Below are 18466 nucleotides of genomic sequence, written 5' to 3'. Positions count from 1 at the left end.
CTTTAAATATGGAGTTCTACAAGGACTGCACGCTTTGAACCCAGAAGAGCGTAACATGTTTGTAACTGTAGAGGTGCTTAGTTCAATCCCAGTTTCTGTATGTCATTACGTGTTAAACGAGGGTTCCTACTAACTTCTCTGAGAACCTTTCTCTTGGTTCTCTCTGGAATTTCGGTGGGGCGTCCGGAACGAGGGAGGTTAGCAGTTGATCCTGTAAGTTTAAACTTGGAAATCATGCTTTCAACAGTAGATTTCGGCACATTACGTTGTGTAGCAATACCGGAAAGAGACACACGAGACTTGTATTTTACAATAATCCGGTTTTTTTTTAAATCACTGGACAGTTGTTTCCTGTTCGCCATGATGACCAAGCAGATACTGACGGAGACGGCGCTAAATTGCCGAAAGTACATTTTTTACTGGCTAAGTTCCAATAATTATTAGCCCAGTGTCTAGTTCTGGAATGGTATTATGTAGTTTATTCGCCAAACTAAACAAAATTTTTACGGGAATATCAGTTTTTTTACACGTTCTGAACTGTACGAACACTTTCTGCTACTCCTATTTTTGGTTATTTGTTTATAAACAGTCTATTTGTTGTTTAATTTACATAAAAATTTATGTAGATGTGTGTTAGTATAATTTTTATAATATACCCTATGTCTATTAGCCTAATCTCGATACTTTTTAAGTTATGAGCAAAAAACTACTCAGGACTCAGGGGTACGAACACTTTCTGTCGTAACTGTGAGTGGCCCTGGCATGGCCAGGTGGTGGTTAGGAACATTAGACTCGCAATCTGCGGGGCGCGGGTTCGAATCGCCGTACCACCAAGCATGTTCGTATTTTCAGCCTTGAGGACGTTATAATATCACAATCAATCACACTAATATATATGTAAAAACGGCTGGTTTGCTTTCTTCGAAGAAGGTCGAAACGTTGTTCATTCCTCTACATAAAAAAAATTTCTCAACCCAAACTAACCGTTTTTACACATATTTTTCTCTACAAGTGGGTTTTTCCGTCATCACTGAATCAATCACACTATTCGTTGGTAAAAGAATAGCCCAAGAGTTGGCGGTGGTGATTAGCTGCCTTCCCTCTAGTCTTTTACTGTTCAATTTGGGAATGCTAGTGCATATAGCTTTCAGGTAGTTTTGCATAAAAGTCAACACAAAGTAAACCAAACTCAAGTAATTTAACGTAATTATTAAATATTGGTATTTGTTGAAATGCAAAGTAAGTTATTCGGGCTGCTTTTTATATGCCTGTCACACATCTTACCTGAAAATATTGCTTTAAAAATATTATTATTTTTAATAATATAAATTTGATGTGTATGTTTGTGATTGGCGATTGTAGTGTGACGTATGTTGTATCGTATTTGCAAACGTGGTGCTGGTATCATTTCAAAGGTTTTAGTTGCGAAGGGGTTTTTGTTGTAGTAACGTAAGAGAAAGGCTCACTTTGCTTAACAGGTAAATCATGAAATATTACGGTTTGTTGAGTCTTTCACCTTAGAAGTAGTTGTTTGAGTAGATTGTAATACTTTTTGTAGTTATGGTTACATTTGTTTAGTATTATTATTGAGAAAATACACTCTATGTGTTTTTACGTAAACCTTACAATAAGCGCCGAAAACCCACTTGAAAGTTGTAGGGTTAGATTTAATTAGAAACATAACTATCTAGTTTTCAGGCGTAGAATTGTTTTTATGTCAGCAGAGATGTATATATACGTATAATTTAGAAGTAAATAATCACATAATCATGTATAACTTGTAAGTGAGCGAAAGTAGTAACCAGAAAACAATGAAGTGAAACTGAAAATAAATCTTTAATTTTTAAAATATAATTTAAATACACACAACATCGAAACATATAGAAATAAAAGCAAATGTTAAAGAACAAAGTAGTAGTTTATAACTGCATATATGACTGCTACTAGTTTTCAAATAGGAAAGTGTTGAATTTGGAAATAATTCCTCTTAAATTATACATCAGCGCGGGTAAGGATCTGCTCTTCTGTATAACAACAAATGAACCAATTTGAGTGTTAGGTGAGACTTAAAACATGCAGTAGTACGTTTCCCCAAGAAGAAAAAAACGCTTGTTAATCGTTTTTGTTTGTTTTTGCCAAATTCGTATCAAGAAGAAACCAAAAATGGTTAGCGGGACCAGTTTCAAGTTTCATAGTGATCTAAGTAGGCTAAACCTAATCCTATGTTCATTATTTGTAGCCAGTTATAAGGAAGGTAATTTTCCAGTAACGTTGGATGCATAGTTTTACAGTACTCATAATTTTGTAAGATACTTGAAATGTATCTTAAATACTGTATGTTTTTTTCTTTGCATATATTAGGATTATGTACTTTTAAGATAGATTATAATTATTACTGAATAGTGTCATTTGTCAGTTTATTTCTGTCTCTAACTGTTTGTGTTTTAAAAAAATAGGGTTAAATTGGCCTTGTTACCATTACATTGGGGTTTATTACTGTCAAGTAATTAAATTAAACTTATTATTTATAAGGTAAAATGGAAATAGTACAGGTTTTGTATTTGTTTATCAACTAGATGGATTACATTGATTTAATAGGGGAAGAATTATAATTTGTATTAGTAAAGCTAGATAGGCCTAAAATTTAACCTTTGTGTATGAGTAAAAACACTGCAGTGAATGAAGTTATATGTTTTTGAAAAAAATATTTGTTGATAATTAGTTATGATAGACTTGAAAATTGACACCATGTAAGACCATGATTTAAAATTGCATCATGTTGCAGCCGCCCAGTAGCAGGTTGAATGTATTTAAGTTTATCTTGTTATTTAATGTATTTAGGCCCCGTAGGACGTAAGACTATAATAAATACTTTCATTCTGTAATCTCTCATTTCACGTGTCTGTTGCATGTTATCATCTTCTCTGCATTAGAGTCAGTTAAAGTTGTTATGCCCATTCATAAATTTTTCAGCATGATTCTCAGACAGTTGTGTTATCATTTGTTGGGTCTATTTTTATTTTATAAACCTTTACATTGTTTCAAAAATCTTATTATTTTATATGGCCAGTAGGTAGGACAATTTTTTTTAGGGCAGTTGTTCTTGAAGCTTGAGGTGAATTATTCTTCATTATTTATCATTTGTAAGTCTCAAATTATTTTTTATGCTGGTTTGTTTAGTATTGAGGCATCAGTTTCTAATAAACTAAACCTATGGCTTTTGAATAATCGTGAGGATTCCCATTAATCCGTTTGTAGAAGTGTTTGCTATAATTGTTCATGTACCTATGTGCACTGTGACAAGCTTTTAATAAAACGTACAAGCCTGTTGTACACAAAATGTCAGGTGTGTATATATACTTGAGGTATTTCTGGATTGACAACATCACGTGGACGAACCAGAAAGGTGACAGTCACATAAAGAATAGAAATATGTTTGACTGTCATATAGTCTGCATAATATATAACCTCTAGAACATTTGAAATATATATCTGTAGTTTTTTAAAGTACGTCTGTATTGTATCTGGTATTTACCCTTCTCTGCAAAATCTAGGGTAAAATGAATAGTTAACCCTGACACCAAATACATAATGTTGTGTTGAACAGTACTATGTAAAAGGCTTTAGTATTTAGACTTTAACTCTCACCAGTGCATGTAGGATTATATGTATCAATAGTCACTTGAAGTGGGACCACAGAAAGACCAGTATTAGAATTTGTTATATTACAGGATAGTATAAAGTTTTTACAGTTTGGTTGCCAGTTCAAAGTAACAAGTTGAGGCAAGTTATGTTTGTAACATTGAATAACATTTCTCTTAGGGTAGAAAAGTTACCAGATTTATCAAGTACAAATTTAACAATATATCTCATGTTAATAACAGTTCACTGACAAAACTTTGTAAAGAAATAGGTAGAAGGAAACCCTAACATGTAAGATTATTATGGTAATATTAGATGTTTTATAAGTGTTAATCCCAAATAAAAAGAAACAAGTAATTGTAATATATTTATTATCATGTTTTACAAATATGTAACACCTTTCTACTCATCCTAACCTATAAAATAGTTTTACCAGGTCACAACATTGAATGTCACCTGGTATCTAAAGGTCACCAGTAGGTGATCTTGTTGGTGTCAATGTGAAATCACTCATTTATCCATTTCCACATAGGCCAAATGCCGTGTTATCGCATTTGTTGGCTGACATTAAAAATGTTATTGAAATGTTTTTTTAAATTTAAATTAATAAGTATGGTATGAAACTGTAGAACATAATTCAAATTTTAGTATATTTAATATATATTAAAAACCTGAATTTTAGTGAGTCATAACTTGTTGAATGCAACAGTAGTTCAAATTAGATATTTGTGATGTTAAAATACAAGGTATATAGTTTTGTATGAATTAGGAACTCAAATTACCAATATTGACAAACTATAATATAAAATATGAACCTCCTGTCTTTTCTATTTGCTTGTATACTAAATCAAACACAGTTGCCCCCTCTCAATTTTGGAAATAGTCCCTTATGTGTATTACATGTGAATAACCAGACAAAAGCTGAGAATGTTCTCCTAGGGACTTTCTCAGCCATTTTCAAGTGTTAAAGTTTGTTTGTTTTTTAATTATTTAAAATATTTGTGTGTGTGTGTGTGTATATATATATATATATAAACTAAAATTATTCATTTAACATTTTTCATGTGCAAAACCTTATAATACTTAGTAACTTACAAGCAGCAGCAAACAAGTATAAAGGCTTAACTAGAAAATATAATTGTTTGCTACACTTATTTACTGTACTGTTTGTTAAGAAAACTAAGTTTAGAAATTTATATCTAAATAACCATAATGCATTATAATTAAAATGTAACTATTTTACAAACAATGGTCCACTACAGTCCAGCCAACAGGACTTACTTTGTAATGGCAAGATTTATTGGATACACTAACATGAGTGCACATGCACTATGTTATTGTAACTTTGTATTGTTTTATGGCTGTAAGGTCATTATTGTACAAACAATAGAATAATTTAAGCCATTTTAGACTAAACATTTGTGTTTTCATGTTATATATTCTAGAACAAAAAAAAAATTTCTAATTTTTTATGGAGGGTTAAAGATCAAACCCATACAGAGATTTGTTAGTGAAACTAACAGATAAAACACATTTTTCTTCACAAAATATTTCATAACTATCTGGACATTATAAAGATGTCAAGTGATAAGTTTGAAAAGAATTGATGTGTAAAAATATTTATAATCTCGATAATGAAAATTACTGTTAGAAATAAGATATAATTTTGTGTATGTAATGTTTATTGATAACCTGACACATTTTGTGAACAATTTAAAAGTTATAGTACAAGATTGGTTCAATAGACCGAGTCTGTGCTGAAAGGATTGGTATATGCTAGGATGCAGGTAAGCTAGCATTTAAGACAAATACAGATATAGCTAAACTGAACAATAAACGCAAAAATATTCTATCAATAAATAAAATAGAAACTGCTACATTACAAATATTATCTGCTTAATAAGTAATAAAAAAAACTCCTTCAGAGGTTTAGGGATAGAAATAAAGATGTGGTCTTTTGGAGAGTGCCCCCTCAGGCTAGATAGAGAAACAGATTACTTGAAGTGGGTTGTTGGAATTATGAGATAGCCTGTCCTGTGAAAGTTGATTGTTTTGGGGCATTCTTGTTCCCCCCTCATCCAAATCTCAGGCATTGGATTGTTAGATCCCAGCCAAGGCAATATCCTTGCCTGGCCCTGAATCGTGCAGTTGATGTTTCATTTCGTCTCATCTGCTGTTCAGACTACAGGCTCTGGCCTGCTGCCTTTGTCTCGCTCTCCTTTCTCACCTATCATTTTCATACTGCTCCACCTCATTTCATCACCTTATATAAGTCAAATCAAAATACAGGAAAACTCTCATGTAAAAGTAAATGATCTTCCATGAGCAGAAACAAAGAGGAACTACAACTTTCCTGAACATCCTTGTTGGGGAGAGAATTCATCAGATTTCTCTAAACTAAACCCCTGCCAAGTTTGTTTTATTTATGAGATATGCTTTATATGTGCTAGAAATGGTTTAGTAGGATAGTTTGGAAATAGTTTAAACTTGAGTAGTGGTGGTAGAATTTGACAAACTAGGAAAAGGTAAACTAAACTGAAGAATTACCTTGGTTAGGAACACAAAATCCCAGGTTAAGAGTGTTTAATAAGGGTGAATCTTTATGTAGGAGATGACTGAAGAGATAAAACAATGACAAAGAGTGTGTACATTAATTTTCAAAAGCTTTTGATAAGGTAAAAGAAAGAAGGTTGGCTAATAAATCACATTTGTGGGGGTTAAGGTCAGGTTTTATTTAAGGTGGTTGGATTAGAGATAGCAAAATGTCCAGTCAGCCTTGACCATTGTAAGTAAAAAGTACATCAGGAGTCAGTGCTTGAACTTTCTACAGTAATAATATTGCCTGGGGTATAAGTAATACCTTGGCATAGTAGTGGATAAGTTGCTTAAGCATTGTGTTGCTAGTAGTAATGACAAAATTGTATGATGTATGAATAGACATTATTAAGAGCCTAGAGATGTAAATGTTGTGTGCACATCAGTACTTAAGCCTAGAGATGTAAACGTTGTGTGCACATCAGTACTTAAGCCTAGAGACGTAAACGTTGTGTGCACATCGGTACTTAAGCCTAGAGACGTAAACGTCGTGTGCACATCAGTACTTAAGCCTAGAGATGTAAACGTTGTGTACAGATCATTACTTAAGCCTCACTGTATAAAGTTTTGTTTTGTACTTAATAAATTGTATTGACTTGTAAGAAAAGTATTAATGGAAGTTACTAGTACAAATTGAGGATGGAAGGGTTATCATACAGGGTTAGATAAAAGTACTTGATAATTAAAACAGTTGGTGCATGGTTAAACTCCTCTAGTACATCACTTGTTACAACCATGTTTTTAGCAGTAAAGGCATTGTCATCTGGACATTGAAATGTCTTGTAGCAAGTTTATGTTTAAACATAGAACCCAAAGTGACTATGAAACTCACCTAGACAGTGAGAGGAGCTAAAGTTTGGATGTTGAGAACTTTTTCTGGATTTATTTTCAGACTTCTATTATTTCTAAAATTTCCGAGCTGTCTAGATTTTTACCTTTTTGGTGTTGAATTTGAATAAGGTAACATACAAAAGTTGAATACTTTTTCTTTTTTTTTCATTTTTAACTTCTAAAATATTCTTTAAATCTTCTTTCTATGAGACCTTCCTGTTTGACCTTTATATACACTGTTGGAGTCTTGACTCATTTATTGGTAAACACCATTGTTGCTGTACAGACATTCTGTCTTTGATATTACATGCTGTTTTTCCCACATTGTATTTACACTAGAATGCTGATATACAGAATTCTTTGTTCAGTGTGTTATATATTGTGTGACATTGTAGCTACACTTTAACCATTTCTCTTTGCTATTGTTTAGTACAATGTGTGATTATATTAATTTTACAGTAGAATGCTGATATACAGATTTCTTTGTTCAGTGTGTTATATATTGTGTGACATTGTAGCTACACTTAAACCATTTCTTTTTATATTACATGCTGTTTTTCTCACATTGTATTTACAGTAGAATGCTGATATACAGATTTCTTTGTTCAGTGTGTTATATATTGTGTGACATTGTAGCTACACTTAAACCATTTCTTTTATATTACATGCTGTTTTTCTCACATTGTATTTACAGTAGAATGCTGACATACAGATTTCTTTGTTCAGTGTGTTATATATTGTGTGACATTGTAGCTACACTTAAACCATTTCTTTTTGTTATTGTTTGATACAGTGTGTGATTATATTAATTTTACACTAGAATGTAGATATACAGATTTCTTTGTTCAGTGTGTTATACATTGTGTGACATTGTAGCTTCACTTAAACCATTTCTTTTTGTTATTGTTTGATACAGTGTGTGATTATATTAATTTTACAGTAGAATGCTGATATACAGAATTCTTTGTTCAGTGTGTTATATATTGTGTGACATTGTAGCTACACTTTAACCATTTCTCTTTGATATTGTTTAGTGCAATGTGTGATTATATTAATTTTACAGTAGAATGCTGATATACAGATTTCTTTGTTCAGTGTGTTATATATTGTGTGACATTGTAGCTACACTTAAACCATTTCTTTTTATATTACATGCTGTTTTTCCCACATTGTATTTACAGTAGAATGCTGACATACAGATTTCTTTGTTCTGTGTGTTATATATTGTGTGACATTGTAGCTACACTTAAACCATTTCTTTTTGTTGTTGTTTGGTACAATGTGTGATTATATTAATTTTAAATATATATAAAAGATTTCTGAAGATTTTCTTGTGGGTACCACAAGTTTTGTTGACATTTCTACCCAGATAAGTGGAATCATCTAGACCCTGTAGCAGGTAATAATTAACAAAAATGTGATTAGATATAATCTAAAAATGCATGTCATGTTTGTGAATTTTACCTTTTACATGTAAATTATGAACTGTAGTTTTATGTTTTTCCAAAATCTAGCATGAAAGAAAGTTGTATTAAAATGTATTATTTCCATAATCTTTGAAATTGTGTCTGTATCATTTAGTGATACGAATATGTATCAGTTAGTGATATGAATATGTATTAGTAATAGAATTTTGTACCAGTTAGTGATATAAATATGTATTAGTACTCCTTGGTATGGATTCCTATACGTGGTGAGGGGAACTCCCAGGGAAGGTTCTGTTCTTTCAGTTTATCTCCTTTGGGAGCTAAACATCCATCCACGTGTTTGCCATGCATGGCAACCCGTGAAGGGTAGGAGAGGATCCTGGTGGTTGAGGGGTCCAACCCTAACACACCACTTTGGCCTTGAATTGCTGCAGACGGGCAGCCTTGAGGTGGGGCCCCTTGGGTCAGTTGGCTGGTCCACTTGGGCTAGGGTCAACCAAGTACCAGTGTTGGATGTTATCAACAGATGTTGTAGACATTATATCTGATGCTGGTGTTTTGGGTATAGTGATCACGAAACCCTGGTGTTGCTGCAGTGTCCTTGTTTGACATTGTAATGTGTCCTCTCTTAGGGCTCCATGGTGGGTGGGGTTAGTGGGCACCAAAATTTCCCTTGCTTTATTATGGATACTTCAATTAAAAATCTTAATAAAATAGTGAAAAAACAGTCTATAAAATGGCCACATCTTGAAGATTCTGAGCAGCAATATTCAACATCTGTAACACCTGTTGTACCTCATTTTCTTATATTGCATTCACTTTCAGACAAACCTTTAAGGGAAAAATCTCCCTTTTTAATTCAGAAGGGACTAGAGGGACTTGCTGGCTTTCCAAAGTCAGTAAAGAAGCTTTGATCTGGTGGCATATTGGTGAAAACATCCACATCTCAACAGTGAACTCTTGCTGCATTCAAAGGCAATTGGGGATATACCTCATGCTACTTTGAATTCATCATGAGGAGTTATTGTTGAGAGGGATTTGAAGAACATCCCAGAGTCAGAGATCCTCGCTGGTTACTCCACCCAAGGCATTTCTGTAGTGAGGCGTATCTCCACTCACATTTATGTTACCACATCTGCCTTCCACCTTCAAAGCAGGTCATCTTCATTGCAGAGTATGGCCATACATTGCAAACCCTCTCTGATGTTTCCACTGTCAATGGTTCAGTCACTCAAAGATGTCATGTTGTGGTTCCTTGGTGTGTGCTCGTTGCAGTGGCAAGGACCACGATGCCTATCGGTGTGAAATGGACCCTCATTGCATCAATTGCAATGGCTCTCACCTGTCCTACGTTCGTTCTTGCCATAAATGGTTGGAAGGAAAAGAGGTGCAGCGTTTGAAAACAGTTCATAACATTACTTATCCTGAGGCTCAAAAATTGCTGTCCACCACTCCATCTTGGATGTATGCTGCTGCACTTCGTTCCACAGCTACTGTGGGAGTGCAGACAGATCTCTGTGCTTTCTAAAGAATCCTTTTCCAAACAAATGAAAAATCTTTTGACCTCCATGGTTATGAAAGTTGATGAATCAACTTCAACACCAATCTCTGTCCCTTATATACATTCCACCAAACCTCAAGATCCACATCCTTTGGTTCCAGGTACAGGCATTTCCTCAGATCTATCTTCCTCTCTCACCCCAAGATTCAAAACAATCATTTGTTCACATCCTCAGTCTCTGGAATTCCCTTCCAACAGCAAAGACCTGCCCAATAGACCCAGGGCAGGATCCATGGAGGTCGAAAGACCTCCATCGAATAAGGAAAGTAAGGAAAAAGATGTGGTAGTAAACAGAAGAGTTCTCTGCCCAATTCACCTACACGTAACTAAAAATGGCCACCCTGATACAATGGAACTGTCAAGGTTTACGTTCTAATCTAGATGACATCAAACCCCTGATTGCTTCCTACCATCCTGTGTTTGTCTTACTTTACAGGAAACATTTCTGAAACCTGCCGATACAGTCACTTTTCAGCAGTTTTCTTTATACAGAAATGACAGGCTGTGTGATGGACGAGTGCATGAAGGGGTGGCACTGTTGGTTGATCAACATGTGCTCACCCTGTCTTTGCCACTCAACACACCCTTGGAGGACTTAGCCATCTGTGTTTCGTTGGGTCATACCATCACTGTTTGTTCTCTCTACCTGTCACTGGGAGAGACATATGATCAGTCAGACCTTGATACTCTCATTGAACAGTTGCCGTCTCCCATTTTCATCCTTGGGGACTTTAATGGACATCATCCCCTCTCATCAGAGAGTATACTCTCTAAAGAGCGACCTCTCTTATCACAACCTTTTTCTTTTCAATGCTGGCTCTTCTACTTATTTTCATTCACCTAGTCAGTCCTTTACTGCTATTGATCTCTCAATTTGCTCCCCTTCATTATTCTCCCATTTTTCATGGAGGGTTGACAATAATCCACGAGGCAGTGATTAATTTCCCATAATCTTGAGAGAGACTGGCTGTGGTCGATGCCACCCAACCCGCCTGCCCCAGTGGAAGCTGGATAAGGCAAGCTGGTCCTCTTTCACTGTTCTAGCAGAACTTGATCCTGCCATTGTCTGTAAGCCATCAGTAGATGACTGTGTGGCAGCAGTAACTGACTGTCTTATACAAACAGCTGCTCAATGTATTTCTAAAACTGCGACAAGTTTTCCACTATATCCTCGTCCATGGTGGAATCCTGCCTGTCACATGGCATGGAAGGCTCAAAAATGAGCCTGGGATACTTTTTGTAGATATCCCACTCTCTTAAACCTCATCGCTTTTTAGCGGGCCCGTGCACATGCTCAATGTGTAAGATGTCAAAGCCAGAAGGAATCTTGGATTAAGTTCACAACCAGCATATCCTCTACTACCAGTTTCAAAGTCATATGGGACAAGATTCGAGAGGTCAGTGGGCAGTATAATTCTGTCCCCTCTCGATCTTGCTCTCTGATGGCGAGGAAGTAACTGATTCCCAGAGCATTGCCGATACTCTCGGTGAAAGCTTTTGTTGGATATCTGGCACTTCTGCTTCCTCTTCCACCTTCTTAGCCATCAAGACCTCTTTCCTTTTGAGCTGAGTGTCTCTGATTATAATCATCCATTTACACTGGTGGAACTCATACTGGCCCCTCATTGGTTTGGCAGTACATCGGTTGGACCTGATGATATATACTGACATGCTGTGCCACTTATCTCCTGCTTCTCTTGCTATCCTTCTGTTTATTTTTAACTGGATCTGGCAGGAGAATGTTTTTTCTGATGCCTGGTGCCAGGCTGTTGTCCTGCCTTTCTCCAAGGCTGGAAAGGATCCCAAGATTCCTCCAAACTACCATCCAATTGCTTTGACGAGCTGTCTCTGTAAGACCTCAGAGAGGATGGTTAATGCTCGTCTTGTTTGGTTTCTGAAGTCAAACAACCTCCTCTTGCCAACCCAGTGTGGGTTCCAATGACAGCGCTCCACCATGGAGCACCTGATTCGACTTGAAAAATCAATCAGAGAAGCCTTTCTCAAATGACATCTTGTATCAATATTCTTTCACATTGAGAAGGCTTATGATACAACATGGGGGTATGGCATTTTGCAAGACCTCCATATATATGGGTTACGTGGCGATTTGCTCATTTTTATTAAACATTTTTTAATGGACAGGAGATTCCAAGTTTGTGTGGGTTTCACACTTTCCCGTTCTTTTCTGAAGGAACTTGGAGTCTCTTGGCTGTGTTCTGAGGGTCACACACTTTCAGTATAAAAATTAATGCCATCACTGAACAACTTCCTCTCATTGTTGCAAATGGGCTCTATGTTGACCACCTTCACATCTCATGTCAGTTGTCAAACATGAGGTATATTGAGTGGCAGCTACAGAATGCCCTCAGTTGTTTACTGAAGTGGGCCACAGCAAACGGCTTTACCTTCTCTCTCTCTAAAACCATTTGTATGCACTTCTGCTGCCAACGAGATATTCACCCTGATTCTGAACTCCGCATTGGTGAATTTGTGCTCTCTGTGGTCCCTGCGACTAAGTTTTTGGGGCTTATATTTGACCATAAGCTAACCTTTATACCACACATCAAGCAGCTACAGGTCAAATGTACAAGAGCACTGAACATCCTCTGTGTCCTCTCTTCCAACTCTTTGGGAGCAGATGGACATTTTATGCCAACAATTAATTGTGCTCTTATTCAATCGAAACTCAACTATGGATCACTGGTCTACGACTCTGCCAGACCATTGACCTTAAAGGTACTAGACCCTATACATCATTAAGGACTTCGGCTCTGCACTGGGGCTTTCCACACTTCCCCAGTTCACAGCTTATACAGTCTCATGAACCTTCTTTGTACCTCCTCTGTTTGCAACTGTCTTTAACATATGCTACGAAACTTCGTTCCTTACCAAAGCATCCCACCTGGGATTGTGTTTTCCTTCCTCGATGGGCCATGCCTTTTCAGACCAGACAGTCTGCCATTGCTCCTTTTGGCCTTCATATCCAGGCACAGTTTGATGAATTGGGTCATCCTTGGATAGCATTGCTGTATCCACTGGTCAGCCCATCCCACCATGGCTTCTTACAGTCCCAGTTGTGACCTATCTTTAACTCATCTGAGAAAGGTAGACACTCCTGATTGGAAATACTGTCTGCTATTTGCTGAACATCTTTCTGACTAACCTTACATTCCTATTTATACAGATGGTTTGAAATGAGTTGACTGTGTGGGCTCTGCCATGGTTTGTTGTGGTTTGGTGGTTGTGTGCAGAATCCCCTCTACAACTTCTGTGCTCACTGCTGAACTGTATGGCATTTCTCTTGTTCTGGATCACATAGAAGCTAAGCATTACTCAAATTGCATGATTTATAGTGACTTGCTTAGTTCTGTACTGGCCCCGGAATCACTTCACGTTGGTTCACACCCTGTTCTTGCCGATATTCAAAACTGACTGGCCCATTTCTCTTTAACATCTACTTCTATCCAGTTTTTCTGGATACCAGGCCACGTTGGTATTCACAGGAACGAGCTCGCCGACACTGCAGCTAAGTCTATCCACTCTGGCACTATCACTGTTGTGCCTGTTCCATATATGGACTATGGTCCTGTATTCAAGGCTTGGCTCCATGCCAGCTGTTAGTTGACTTGGAGTGAGCAACACGATAACAAGCTTTTCCAAATAAAACCCTATATTATACTTCGGCCGTCTTGCTTCTGTAAGGATTGGAAAGAGGAAGTTGTTCTAACTAGACTACCCATTGGTCAGTTTTTTAACTCATCGTTTTCTTTTATCAGGAACTGATGCACCAATGTGTGGTTTATGTAATACGCAGATCACAATAGCCCACATTTTACTTTCTTGTCATCGTTATGATTCATGAAGATGGCACCATTTTAAGTGTGTTCTGTTCCAAGGTTTGTCCATAATGTTAGACAGTGTTATTGGTGATGGTGACACTGTCCACCTTGGTAATGTTTTGTTTTTTAAAGGCCATTAATCTTTTTAATGCAATTTAAGTTTTTTAATATATACATCACACATTTTTAATGTGGCTTCTTAATAAAAATCACAGTTCATCTAGTTCAATTTGAAATTAGAAACTGGCTGTAACATTAAGTAACTCGAAACCAGGACTGGAAAGGCCAACTTCAGGTGACTGACAGTGGTTTTTGTACTTACATGTTAGTCTTCCTGGTGAGTTATGATTATTACAGTCACACTACAAAGTCCTTTACAACTTGAATTACTGTAGTTTTTATCTTGACGTTGTAGACTAGATGTAAACATTGGTTTTATGCTATTTGTTTATTTATTTATTTTTAACTTTGTTTTGTTTTACCTTAATTTCCTTTTATGAAGTTTATTGAATTTACTTTTACCTTTTTTACCAGATGTTTGGGGCAGATAGCATAGCTACTTTGTGCTATAAAACACTAAATCAACCAACCAACCATGTATTAGTAATATAAATATGTATCAGTTAGTGATATAAGATATAAATATTTCAAATGTAGTTTTCTTTTTCCCATTAGAATGATAACAGATGTTCAGCTAGCCATATTCTCCAATATTCTCGGAGTTTGTCTGTTTCTGTTGGTGGTGTTGTATCACTATGTTGCTGTTAATAATCCAAAGCATGGAATCTGAAAGGTACGATATTTCAGTCTTTACTTTTGTCTATTGAATAACAGGCAGAGCTATCCACCAGACTTGTCTAGAATCTTTGTATGGGTAGTACTTGTTTTGAGGGTATTTTGTATTGATTCAACTGGCCATTCTGCTGCATTCTTTATTTATTAAGCTGGCCATTCTGCCGCATTCTTTATTTATTAAGCTGGCCATTTTCTTCATTTTTTGTTAATTCAACAGATGTTATATTTAACTATAGTAGGAACTTCATATTTGAAGTTGTTGGTTTGTTAATGGGAGAAATGTATGGTAGCTTCTTTAGAAAAAGAAGCATGTTATAAGTCATTGTGTTTGTATTAGTTTAGTGACTGTGTGTGTGTGGTTTCATTTTTGGAAGGATCTATAAGTTAGAAGTTTTGCACAGAGAAACTCAAGGTATATGTATAATTAATTACTTACAGCACTGTGCAAAAGTGTTAGGACAGTACTGTACATTTCAACACTATGGTAATGTTTCACTGATCCCTGGTGACATTAAACAAGTCAAGTGAAAATATTTATCATTCTTTAGAATTCTCATATTCTTGTACCAAAGGCACCATAAGGCTTCTGGCTGAATGAATATACTGTAAACATTTAAGGTTTTAAATAACTCTCATGGTACCCCATGCAATGTCTCAGCTGTATATAAAAAAAAAAAGTATCAGTATATGTTACAAATAAATCAATTTAATATCATTCCCCAAATAAATCTTGATAAAAAAAATAATATTTAACATCATATATTAAATTTTGTTTTAACGACCTGATGCCAGTTGAACTCTCTGACAAAGTTCTTCAGACTTGAAATGCTCCACAAACACTTGAGTACACACTAGATTGTGAGACTGAGACAGGTAGTATTGGAAATAGGACAGAAAGAGACAGAACACCTAAACTCAATGATACTGATGTTAGGTGTCTTTGTTTATGTAACGTTCAGGACAGAAGGAAGACTGCTACTGATCTCAAGTATGAGATAAGTTACCATGTACCAAATGATAGAAAAGACTCCAGGTCTAAAGTATCCAGAAGACTTGATGAGAATGAAATATTTGGTTGTGTAGCAGTTAAAAAAATCTTTTAATCTCCAAATATTATCAAGAGAATGAAATTTGCTAAAGTATAAAAACTGGACTGTTGATGGTTTAAAACATTTGGTTAATAGGATAGGTTGTATGTAGAAGAAAGGTGAAACATACCTCAATACATAGCACCTATAATGAAGCATAGGGTGAGCAGTGTGATAGTTTAGAGGTGTTTTTCTGCTGAGGCAACAAGAGATATTTGCAAGATAAATAGAATAATGGATCAAAGCAAGTACCATCAGATACTGATCCTAGTGATTTGCATATTATTGTTAAAGGATTCTACTACCAGAAAAATAATTACCAAAACCCACACATATAGAAATTACTTATCTTGGAAAGAAACTGCCAGTCATTCAAATGATGTAGTTACCCCAAGCTCAACCCAGTTGAGCTGATCTGGGATTTCATATATCAAAAACTTGACAAATTAAAAGTTACTTCCAAATAAATTATGGGAGTGTACTAGAGACATTTGGAGTAAAATCCCAAAGAACACTTTAAATATCTTGTAACAATGTAATTGTATAGAGTTATTAAAGCAAAAGGAAGGGACACAAAATATTACCTGCATGCTGAATTTCTATGTTGTATTATACATAAAGATTGGTAAAATGTTTTCTGTTGTATTCAACATAAAGATTGGTAAAATGTTTTCTATGTTGTATTCAACATAAAGACTGGTAAAATGTTTTCTATGTTGTATTCAACATAAAGACTGGTAAAATGTTTTCTATGTTGTATTCAACATAAAGACTGGTAAAATGTTTTCTATGTTGTATTCAACATAAAGACTGGTAAAATGTTTTCTATGTTGTATTCAACATAAAGACTGGTAAAATGTTGATGTTTCAACTTTAATTTAAATTCCATTCTTTGATAGCCTGAAATGTAATTTTTGACTTTGTCTTAACGCTTTTATCTACTGTATATAATAAATAAATGATACATATGTTACAGTCAGGTGGACCTTAAGTTCAAAAGAAAGAAAATGTGAAAAAAGGATTCTGCAATGTGCTGATATATTTTCTTCAGTGATGTGTATTATGATTACCACTTTATGTAATACTGGAACTTGTTTGTAGATCAACATATTGTGTAATATTAAACATTCTGTTTGGTAATTTCATGATTCTTTCATGTAGTGTCCTAAGTTCGATTTTGTAAGTTTGGTAAAATGAGAGAATTTGTCTTCCAGGTATCTTGTACCAGCCATGCTTGAAAATGAAGAATATGCCACAAACTCAGTGTGTTTAATCATTCTAAATATGGTTGTACCAATTGTAAATAAAATTACTTAAACATTGTCATCTTGTCCTTTCCTTATTCAGATTTTCTTGTCTAAATGAAACTTATTTTATGTATTTCATCTGAAACTTTTATGGTATTATCTGCAATTTCTTAGTTGTGTAGGATTTCTTGAGCTTTTATGCTGTTGGTCATGTGACTTCACATTGAAAGCTGTTATTGTTTCACTTTCTTGTGATTGGCTGAAACTTGATAAGGTTAGTGGATATAGTTGCTTGTTTGAGTTGAAGTTGTATCACGTTGCAGGACAACACACCCAATAGACCCAGAACTGGTGACTTTAACTTGTGCTGTTTGTTCCTATTACTTTTTACCTCACTGAAATGATCATTGACCTTGTATATTATGTCAGGACAGTACGCCCATTGGATATAGCAACTGGTGACCGTAACTTCTTGTGCTGTTTTGTTCCTATTTCTTCTTACCTCACTGATATGATCATTGACCTTTTATATTACGTCAGGACAGTATGCCACTGGTGACCTTAACTTCTTGTGCTGTTTTGTTCCTATTCCTTCTTACCTAACTGAAACGATCATTGACCTTGTATATACTGGTAATCCAGATACAAGGTGACATGACTAAGTTGAAGTTTAATCACAGTTGTACTTTTTATAAAGACAAAAGGTCATGGTCTTTCTTTTAAACATCTACAATCTATATCATATTTTCTCAGAAGTGATTTTGCATTAGACCAATAAAAATACTCACATGTAAAAATAATCTATTAAACCAGAAACTATTTTTAAAACAGAAAAGTACAGATAATAATAAATCCTGTGAGGTTTCACAACTAGGATATGTTTATCAAAATTATATTCAAAGGCTGAAATGCATTAAAACATTCATAAACAGGTGTATTTCCTGTAATGGTGTTGAAATGACCAAGCTAAGAAAACCACTAGGAGAGGAGATACACTTAATAGTGTAAAAATAATTTGTATTTGGATGTTTTGAGTAACAATCAAACACACAGTAGACATGCAGTTCAAGTATGAAGAAAGCAGGATAGATGGATTATCTCATTTCCATGTAACAAATATAATGTTGTAGTTTCTATACTTCAGCTGTTCTAACTCCAGTATACTGAGAACATTTACAATTAGAACTTCAACAATGACTATATGGATTTGTAATGAAATCAGGAAAGGTAGAGAGAATTGTACTTTAAAAGAATAAACGTCATGCAGTATTTACACTTGTATTTCTTTTAGATAGTTGGCTAGACTTCCTAGACATGTTTCGGATGACCAGTGTATTTCTTTTACATTTTGTAACAAAGCAACCAATAAATGAATTGTACTTTTCTATTGTTTTATTAAAAAGATTCATAAAAAAATATTGTCAAAAAAGAAAAGGTGCAT

The 18466-nt window shown here is 35.1% G+C and overlaps 1 long non-coding RNA gene across 1 annotated transcript; it reads left to right on the top strand.

The window, feature by feature from the left end:
* The first annotated feature begins 1387 nt into the window (after positions 1-1387).
* On the top strand, positions 1388-17100 carry LOC143241637 (uncharacterized). The gene is made up of 5 exons (XR_013022248.1): positions 1388-1478; positions 5363-5429; positions 8384-8467; positions 14571-14688; positions 16993-17100. It is a non-coding gene; the product is annotated as an uncharacterized LOC143241637 (long non-coding RNA).
* Positions 17101-18466: the final 1366 nt, after the last annotated feature.

The sequence above is a fragment of the Tachypleus tridentatus genome, unplaced genomic scaffold (assembly GCF_004210375.1).
Source record: "Tachypleus tridentatus isolate NWPU-2018 unplaced genomic scaffold, ASM421037v1 Hic_cluster_1, whole genome shotgun sequence".
NCBI lineage: Eukaryota > Metazoa > Arthropoda > Merostomata > Xiphosura > Limulidae > Tachypleus > Tachypleus tridentatus.
Note: the sequence above shows the minus strand (reverse complement) of the source record. Positions and strands in the feature narration are given on the sequence as shown.